Genomic DNA, 9,841 nt, shown 5'->3' on the forward strand with positions numbered 1-9,841 from the left:
AGAGACCTGGCACTAATATCTATACAAAATGGATGTACAAAATGCCCATATAGTGTAACATTTTCTAAATATTTTCAAGACAATTAGAAAATAATAAAATAACATATACTTTGACATATTTTGATGTTTTATTTTTCATAAATCAAAGAGATAATGCAACAAATCAGGACAAATCTAGAACAGGATTCATTGCTTTCACACTGGAATTTTCTGAGATCCAACTGGCTGTCAAACACATACTGAGCTACATGTAACACATGAGCTATACATAAGCTACACATAAGTTACACATACGTTACACATATGTATTTTCTCGGGCATGTATTGAGTCTAAATAGATGCACAACTTATTATTATTTTAGTAGTACACCCAAATGACAATAGTCATATCATACTGTTCATGTGTTGTAATTCAATGGTGTTTCTTCAAAAAACAATGTCAAATGTAATTCAGTTCAATCACTGAAACATCAGTGCCACCTTGAGTAACAAACTGCATGTATATTATGTGTGTACACGCACATGGGATACAGATAATTCTCCATTGTTAATAATTCATTGTTGCACAGAAAGTCAACGTGATATAGTGTTTATGTGTAGTACTAATTTCTCTTGTAATAAACAAAGAAATATATATCATGTGATAGTAAACTTAAATAGATATTAAATGATATTAATAATAATCATTAAAAATATAATTTATGGAAGTACAAAAAAAAAAAAAAAAAAAAAAATACCTAGGTCTCTAATGACTATATACACTTTCGGTCCTTAAACCACTATAAAACGTTTTATTTATTTGTTTGTTTATTTATTTATTTGTGTTACACTACTTATAAGAGATAGATTGAGAAATACTAAAGAGGGGTGGGCACAACTCCAAAAAATGTATGAGGTACAGGGGGTGGAATGAGGTCCCGGGTCACTAAAGACCCGAGATATGCCTTTAATGGTTAAAATGTACAAAAATTATTGAAAAATGTGAAAGGCATTAATCATTAATAATAATAATATAATTATTATCAACAATATAATTGGTTATTAATTAGTTATTAATATAATAATAATAATAATAATAATAATAGCCTAATAAATATACATAAAAAAATCATAAGCAGAATCTTTATTTTAAAATGTACAAAAACTGTTAAAAAATGTAAAAGGCATAAAATATTATTATTATTATTATTATTATTATTATTATCATTCATAATAATATAATTATTTTCACATTATAATTTTTTTTTTCTCCCCAAATTGGAATGCCCAATTCCCAATGCGCTCTAGGTCCTTGTGGTGGCATAGTGACTCCCCTCAATTCGGTGATGGAGGACGAATCTCAGTTGAATCTCAGTTGCCTCCACGTCTGTGACCGTCAATCCATGCATCTTATCACGTGGCTTGTTGAGCGCATAACGGTGGAGACCTAGCGTGTGTGGAGGCTCACACTATTCTCCTCTGCATCCATGCACAAATCACCACGCGCCCCACCGAGAGCGAGAACCACATTATAGCGACCACGAGGTGGTTACCCCATGTTACTCTACCCTCCCTAGCAACCAGGCCAATTTGGTTACTTAGGAGACCTGGCTGGAGTCACTCAGCACATCCTGGATTCGAACTTGCGACTCCAGGGGTGGTAGTCAGTGTCTTTACTCACTGAGCTACCCAGGCTCCTATAATTATTCATTATTAATATAGTATTATTATTAGTAGTAGTGGTAATAATAATAATAATAATAATAATAATAATAATACAAATAATAATAAATGTGCATGCAAACACATAAAGATTTGGTAAATTTTAATTGGAGTTTAGTGGCCATGTCAGATTGAGCTTACATTCCAACATAAAACACAATTTAAAATGCAATGCGATATAGAATGCAATACAAAACACAGGACAACACAATACAGTTCAATATACAGTTAAGTTATAGGGGAAACCAGGCTAGTTTTTAAGTCGATGTCTATAAACATACTGTCACGAACTCAAGGACTCCTCCTGCTCATCACCATAGGTCCCTCTCGCCCGAGTTCTGAGGGCACCTCGAACTACACTTCCCAGCATGTCAACCTGAACTGATTACACTCACATCTGTTCCCTATTTCATAGATTATTTAAGCCTCATTCAAACAGTAATCATTGCAAAGCCTTGATTTGCTCCTGCTAACATTTCTGAGCATTTACCTCTGTTTATACTGCCTGCTTGTGTTCGACTTCTGCCTGTTACCCACCATTTGATACTCTGCTGCCTGCCTTGTTTACCTATTGTTTACCTGGACTCTTACTGTTATTGTTTGCTGCCTGCTCTGACCATTGCCTGTTTATTACTATGTCTCTTATCTGCCTACGCTGTTCCATTACTGGTGATTTACCCTGCCTGTCTGTTTATGAGTTGCACATTTACTATTAAACCGCATATGGATCTTAACTTCTGTTCTCCGGAGTCTGTGTTACAGAAAACTTCACCAACTACAGATCCAGCGGCACTCCAGCAATTGTCTACTGAAGTTTTCGCTCAAGCTAATGTGTTGGCTGCCCACCAACAGCAACTCACCCCTGGCTGACTGCTTCTACGGAGGAATTAGTAAAGATCTTGCAAAACCTCCGCATTCATGCATCGGACCAACCGCCACACGCATCTCAACCCATTCTGGTGAATAACCCTCCTTCTCCGAACACTTTCACCGCCAACCCACGTCTTGCTTTTCCGGAGAAGTTTGATGGCACATCAGCTAGGTGCAAAGGGTTTTTGATGCAGTGTTCGATGTTTGTGAAGCAGCAATCCAAGCTATATCCCACTGATGACAGCCGCATCTCTTATGTCTGCTCCTTATTAACCAGAAGGGCTCTGGACTGGGCTACCACTATATGGTCTTGTGAGGGTTCGAGGTTCACCGCCTTTGATCATTCTCTTCAGCGATTCCGAGAAGTATTTGAACATCCCGAGGGAGGAAAGAACACTGGTGAGCTGTTACTCTCACTCCAACAGGGGAAGGACACCGCTGCCGAGTATACGCTTACCTTCCGCACTCTCGCCACTCAGACTGTATGGGTTGAGGACACACTCAAGTTGCTTTTCCGAAGGGGACTCAGTCTGGAACTGCAATCCGAGCTGGCATGCCGCGATGAAGGGAGAACCCTGGGCCAGTTTATCGACCTAACCATTCGCCTCGATAATCTCATCCGCTCTCGAAAACCGGTCCACTTCTCTACTGTCACTTCACAGACCACATCCAGCACTGGTGGAACTGAACTCATGCAGATTGGGCATGCTCATCTGACATTGGAGGAGAGAGAACGCTGCATGAAGCTTCATCTGTGTTTATACTGCGGTCAGGCCGGACATCTACGAGCAACCTGTCCCTTACAGCCAGTCCAATCATCTAAACCGGCGGTAAGTGATGTCTTGACTCCTCTTTTCACGTCTCCCTGTATTAAAGTACCCGTCACTATAACTGGTTGTCAGAACATAATCACTACCCATGCCATGATCGATTCTGGTGCCACAGGCAATTTTATTTGATGAGGGCTTTGCCTAGAGGTTCGAGATACCACTAATCCCCTGTGAATCTCCTTTGGCAGTGGCAGCATTAAATGGACACCCCCTGGGAACCGGTCATGTTCACTTCACCACTACGGATATCACCCTCCAAGTTGGCACAATTCACACTGAAATAACACGCCTCTATATCATTCATTCTCCTCACAACCCTGTGATACTTGGATTACCGTGGCTTCAACAACACAATCCTCAAATCTCTTGGCATGAAGGACAGATTTCCCGGTGGGACTCAACTTGCTTCTCCAGCTGCCTAAAGACCATTTCACCTGTTTCCATTGGATCCACTACTGTCACGGAGGTTCCCTCTTCAGTCCTCAAACTACCCTCTGAGTATGACGACCTCGTTGAAGCCTTTAGTAAAGCCAAAGCCTCTCAACTTCCTCCTCACCGGTCCAGTGATTGTGCTATTGAACTGTTGCCCTGCACTACATTACCATGAGGTAGGATCTTTCCTTTGTCTGAACCCGAGTCTGAGGCTATAAAAAGATACATTGAGGAAGAACTGGCAAAGGGCTTCATCCGACCATCCACCTCACCCGTGGCAGCCGGGTTCTTCTCCGTTGGCAAGAAGGATGGCGGCCTCCGTCCTTACATTGATTATCATGCTCTCAATGACATTACGGTAAAGTTCCGTTATCCTTTACCTCTGGTTCTAGCAGCACTTGAACAGTTACGCACCGCAAGATACTTCACCAAGCTGGACCTTCGCAGTGCATACAACCTCATATGCATCCGGGAGGGGGACTAATGGAAGACAGCATTCTCCACCAGCAGTGGCCACTACGAATATCTGGTCATGCCTTTCGGATTGGCCAACAGTCCTTCGGTCTTCCAGTCATTCATTAATGATGTCTTCAGAGACATGCTTAACCAGTGGGTTATTGTCTACATCGATGATATCCTCATTTATTCACACTCTCTGGAAGAACACATCACCCATGTTCGAGCAGTCCTTCAGCGTCTGATCCACCACCAACTCCATGCCAAAGCCAAGAAGTGTGAGTTCCATTAGACCTCTGTGTCTTTCTTGGCTACGTCATCAGCCCAGAGGGGGTCGCCATGGACGACAGCAAGGTACATGCGGTACTAAACTGGCCTCAACCTACTTCCGTGAAGGAGTTGCAATGCTTCCTGTGGTTCACCAATTTCTACAGGCAATTTATCCGAAATTTCAGTTCAGTCGCTGCTCTGCTGACGTCCATGTTAAAGGGAGGGGGCTCCAAACTGTGTTGGTCCCTCCAAGCCTTCAAGAACCTGAAGTCTCACTTCACCTCCGCTCCCATCCTGCACCATCCTGACCCCATTCTGTCACGAACTCAAGGACTCCTCCTGCTCACCACCAGAGGTCAGTTCTGAGGGCACCTCGAACTACTCTTCCCAGCATGCCAACCTGGACTGATTACACTCACACCTGTTCCCTATTTCATAGACTATTTAAGCCCAGTTCAAACAATAATTATTGCGACGTCTTGTTTTGCTCCTGCTAACATTTCTGAGTGTTTACCTGTTTATACTGCCTGCCTGTGTTCGACTTCTGCCTGTTACCCACCATTTGATACTCTGCTGCCTGCCTTGTTTACCTATTGTTTACCTGGACTCTTACTGTTATTGTTTGCTGCCTGCCCTGACCATTGCCTGTTTATTACTACGTCTCTTATCTGCCTATGTTGTTCCATCACTGGTGATTTACTTTTCCTGTTTGTTTATGAGTTGCACATTTACTATTAAACTGCATATGGATCTTAACCTCTGTTCTCTGGAGTCTGTGTTACACATACATACAAAAAAAGCTATTGACAAATTGCTTGTTCTATTCCTCATTTGTGTCACTTGGATAAAAGCGTCTCCTAAATGATTAAATGTAAATTAAACACTGACTATTAAAGCAGTGCATGCTGTCACCCTATATGGGGTGGGGGGGGGGGGGGGGGTAGTTGTCACAATGAAAACCTGCTGTTTAAATCTGGTTTGAGAAAAAAAGCTTTTATATTCAACTTTATCAGATAGTCAGGTGTTTTTTTGTTTTTGTTTTTACTAATTGATTAGGCACATGTTGTTTATTCCTTTATTTGTCTATCTGTGTGTCTCTCTACATGTCAAATTTCTAATTTTTGTCTTCTGGGTTTAGTTAAATGTATGTCCATGGCGCCATCTTGTGGATTCCTGTAATATTACAGCCCCTTAATAGTTTGATTTTCAGCCAGTGGAGGCTCTTTGTATCTTTTTGTGCTTAGAGTGTGTTCTCATTAATTATTTTATTCAATATGTTTAATCAAAATGTACCTCACTGGATAGAATTCACATTTTGAGACCTACACAGAGAACCTTTAGACTACTACTATTAACCTTGGTGACATAGGCCCCTGACACCAACCTGGCTCTTGGCTTTCAGGTGAGGGAAGAAGGTTTTGTGCCTTTGTCGGGATCACGATTGTTCAATCTGAACAATTATGGTGGTTACCTAAAAATCAAGTTGACATCAAATAAGTAGCTGTTAATAATGCAAGATAACATAATACAAAAACACTCTCCTAGAATACATTTTCCATAATAGACTAGTCAGTCCCTATGTTAGTTTATCCTCTATATTGTCTACTGTCACAGTAGATGTTGATATAATTGCTGTTTTAAGTTGTAAATGCGTTGGTTTCCTAATTTTCAGTGTTTATAGAACTTATTTTAGTTTTTTCTTTATTAAAGTCCACTTCTTACTATCAACACAGGCAACAACACTCACCTGTGAGACTGCAATTACAGATATGTGACAGTGACATGTCTATACAGTGTCTGCAGACGCACTAAACCCATAACTACAGTCCTAGATTATTATGTTATTCAACAAATGTTACATAACAGATACAGTTTTTGCCCCCATATGTAACTGTAAATATCTAGGCGATTTGTGACTTTCAGTGGTACTATTTGCCACTGGTAATACCATCCCAAATGTGTATGACTTTCTTTCTTCTGAAGAACACAAACAAAGATTTTTAGAAGAATATCTCAGCTCTGTAGATCCAAACAATGTAAATGAATGGTGAACCAGACCATTCATGCTCTAAAAAGCACATAAACGTAGCATTAAAGTAATCCATAAGACTCTGGTGGTTAAATCTATGTCTTCAGTAGTGATATGATAGGTGTGGGTGAGAAACAGATCAATATTTAAGTCATTTTTTACTATAAATCTCCACTTTCACATTCTGAAAGTAAAGAATTTAAATATTGATCTGTTTCTCTCAACGCTGCTTTGGAAACACAACTGCTTTGGAGACATATATTAAACAACTGGAGTCATATGGATTAATTTTATGCTGCCTTTAAATGCTTTTTGGAGCTTCAAAGTTCTTGCCACCATTAATTTGCATTATATGGACCTACAGAGCTGAGACATTCTTCTAAAAATCTTTGCTTGTGTTCTGCAGAAGATAGAAAGTCATACACATCTGGGGTGGCATGAAAGTGAGTAAATGATGAGAGAATTTTCATTTTTGGGTGAACTGTCCCTTTAACCCTTGGTTATTTCTTTACTGCACGTGATTTTACGAGAGACAATTCTTCAAATTTTTCTGTGCGCATTTGTGTTTAATGTCAGTGTGTCTAAATGATGAATTGTCAGCTTAAATCACGCTCTAAAGACCATTTTAAAAATATGTTAAATGATCGACTTTGATACTGCTCAATACATTTTATTTGCATACATTTGTAATCTTTTGCAATGTACATAGAATGTGCCTCGAAATGCCGTGACTCAAACACTGAATGACATCCGGTGGATTTAACAGAGCCAGATGTTCAACTCCCCAGTTACTCACATGACAGTAGATTCACTTGCCTCTGCTGAGTGTGTATGTATGTGTTAACCAGTTAACTTGTCAACTAGTCAAGAGATCAGAAGAATCTTGAGAGAAAGAGAGAAACTGGAAGAACAATATGTTATTCTTTTTTCCACACTTGGCCCATTATGACTGACACTAAAATAAATTGGAACACACAGTCATAGAAAAAGATAAACACACAATCTCATGTTCCAGATCAACTCATGCAGCATTGAGTTGGTCGATTTGGAAACAGGAAAACAGAGCTCTATGAGTGATTCATGACAGATATGAACGAATAAAACCTCCAGCAGTCATGAGCCATGTTCCTTTGAGTCATAGCAGGTTTCTGCATGTTTACAGCTACATTCAGGGAACATGTTGCCCAATGAGTTATAATTACAAACAATAGCCAAATTCTTCAAACCTCACAGGACTTGATAGCAGGGCTCATTCCAGAAAGTTTTTCCTTGCAGTTTGTGGTCAGATATTCTTAAAAAAGTTTAAACTGGGAACTTTAATTTACTCTCTTGAGCTTCAGGATACACCTCCCCTTAAAAACGTACCATGGAATTACCATTTTTATGGGCATGACAGCGCATTGTAATGTGGTTTTTGAACACTACCATTATGGTAATAATAAAAAAACTATGATTTTTTTTTTTTTTGGACATGGTACCATGGAAATGCCAGGATTTTTGAACACGTAATACCAGGATATTCTTTGAAGTACCTTGGAGTACCATATAAATGCCATGGTATACACTCAAAAAAAAAAAAAAAGGATCACTGCGTTCTATCCAATTAAATTTGTAAAATTGAAGTTTACTTAATCCATTTAAGTTTGGAATACATGAATACATTTGCAGCATCGATGAAACTGGATGGAGTGAAAAAATGTTGAAATTAAGTCTTATTTAATGCATTTTTGAGCAAGATGAGAATAGCAGGAGATTTGTTCATGTTTAATGTTCTGTTAAATTAGTATTTCATATGAGTGTCTATAAGGCTGGATTTTTGGGAGCTACCGTTGTAGTGAAGATTGCCACTTGTGCTTAACTTGAGGATGGACTTGCACATTAAAGTAATGTTTGATTTGAGTGCTGCTTAGCTCTATAAGCAGCTGCTTTCAAACTGACAGTGCAACAGTTTCACTGTCCTTACACTTGCTCACCTGGAATATACTAATTATTAATAAAATTAAGTAAGTTGGACCAACATAACAAAATTAAGTAAATTAAACATTGGTCAATTTAGTTTAACGAACCTAATAAAGTTGAATTAAAGGTGCACTCAGTAACTTTTGTCTTTGTGTTATCTTGGACTTACACTGACACCTAGTGGCTTGGATGCAGCATCATTTAAAATCAATAGTTTTCAGTTTCAGATGCCATTGTAGAAATTCACTATTCACAGTCAGCCATGATTACTTTAATCAATGTGTGAAAGTGTCAAATAACAGCATGGTTACTGAGATTAAGCGAGTAGTATTCGGCTGGTCATGTGATTCTAACATGGCAGCCCCCATGAGGGGACCCTCTCCATGTAGAATAAAACGGCTTTTATAAGGTTACTCTCATGACTGGAGTCTTCATTTTAATGAAACTACTATAGTACACTAACTAAATGATTTTGGCTCAGTGAAACTGACTTAATTTGAATGAAAGTAGTTAAATTGCTTGTATAAACATTCTCATATTCAATTTAGTAAAGGTAATGAATTAATTTTTGGAGTGTAGTAATTATACAACATGTATGTATCAAAGTACCATGGTAATAACTTTTTTTTTGTAAAGGTCGATATAGTGTTTCTGCATTTTTATCCTTATTAACTTTCGCCTTATCATATGTGGACATTTTCTGACAGGGACACACCCGCAGACTGACATAAGCGGATTTGACTCAACATCTGGACTCGTCATGAAGTCATTCAAACCCCCAACTCAGACCTAATCGCACCCCCGATAATTCAGGCTTGGAGTTCTGCTACCACGGACGGATCTCGCACGGTCTCGTTTACGTGCAGCTGTTGTATCGAATTGTGCTCCCCGTCGGAATCTGTTTCCCCCTAGCCCCGACAGGGTATGGTGTTATGGTTAGGGTAGGTAGGGTAGGGTAGGGTAGGCTAGGGTTAGGTTTGTGCATTCTGATAGCGGAGAATGTTACCGTCAGATACTATTCCCCCCATACAGATCTGCTGGGCGAAACAGTGTTCAACAAAACATCGGGTTCTAACTTCTCTACCCGGTCTGCGCCAGCTGTATTCACACCCGTTGAACCTCCACCATTCACCCTCCCCAGACAGATATAGCTACGTCAAAAATGCCCTCAAGTCTCCGGACGTTGTCCCCCCTCGCCCAATCACCGTCCAAGATAGATTTGAAAAACGGCGCGTCCGACCAATCACAAGCGTTGATATGACGTAGGGGCGGGGAGAGAGGCGTGGCTCTAGAA

The sequence above is a fragment of the Myxocyprinus asiaticus genome, chromosome 19 (assembly GCF_019703515.2).
Source record: "Myxocyprinus asiaticus isolate MX2 ecotype Aquarium Trade chromosome 19, UBuf_Myxa_2, whole genome shotgun sequence".
In the NCBI taxonomy this organism is placed as follows: domain Eukaryota; kingdom Metazoa; phylum Chordata; class Actinopteri; order Cypriniformes; family Catostomidae; genus Myxocyprinus; species Myxocyprinus asiaticus.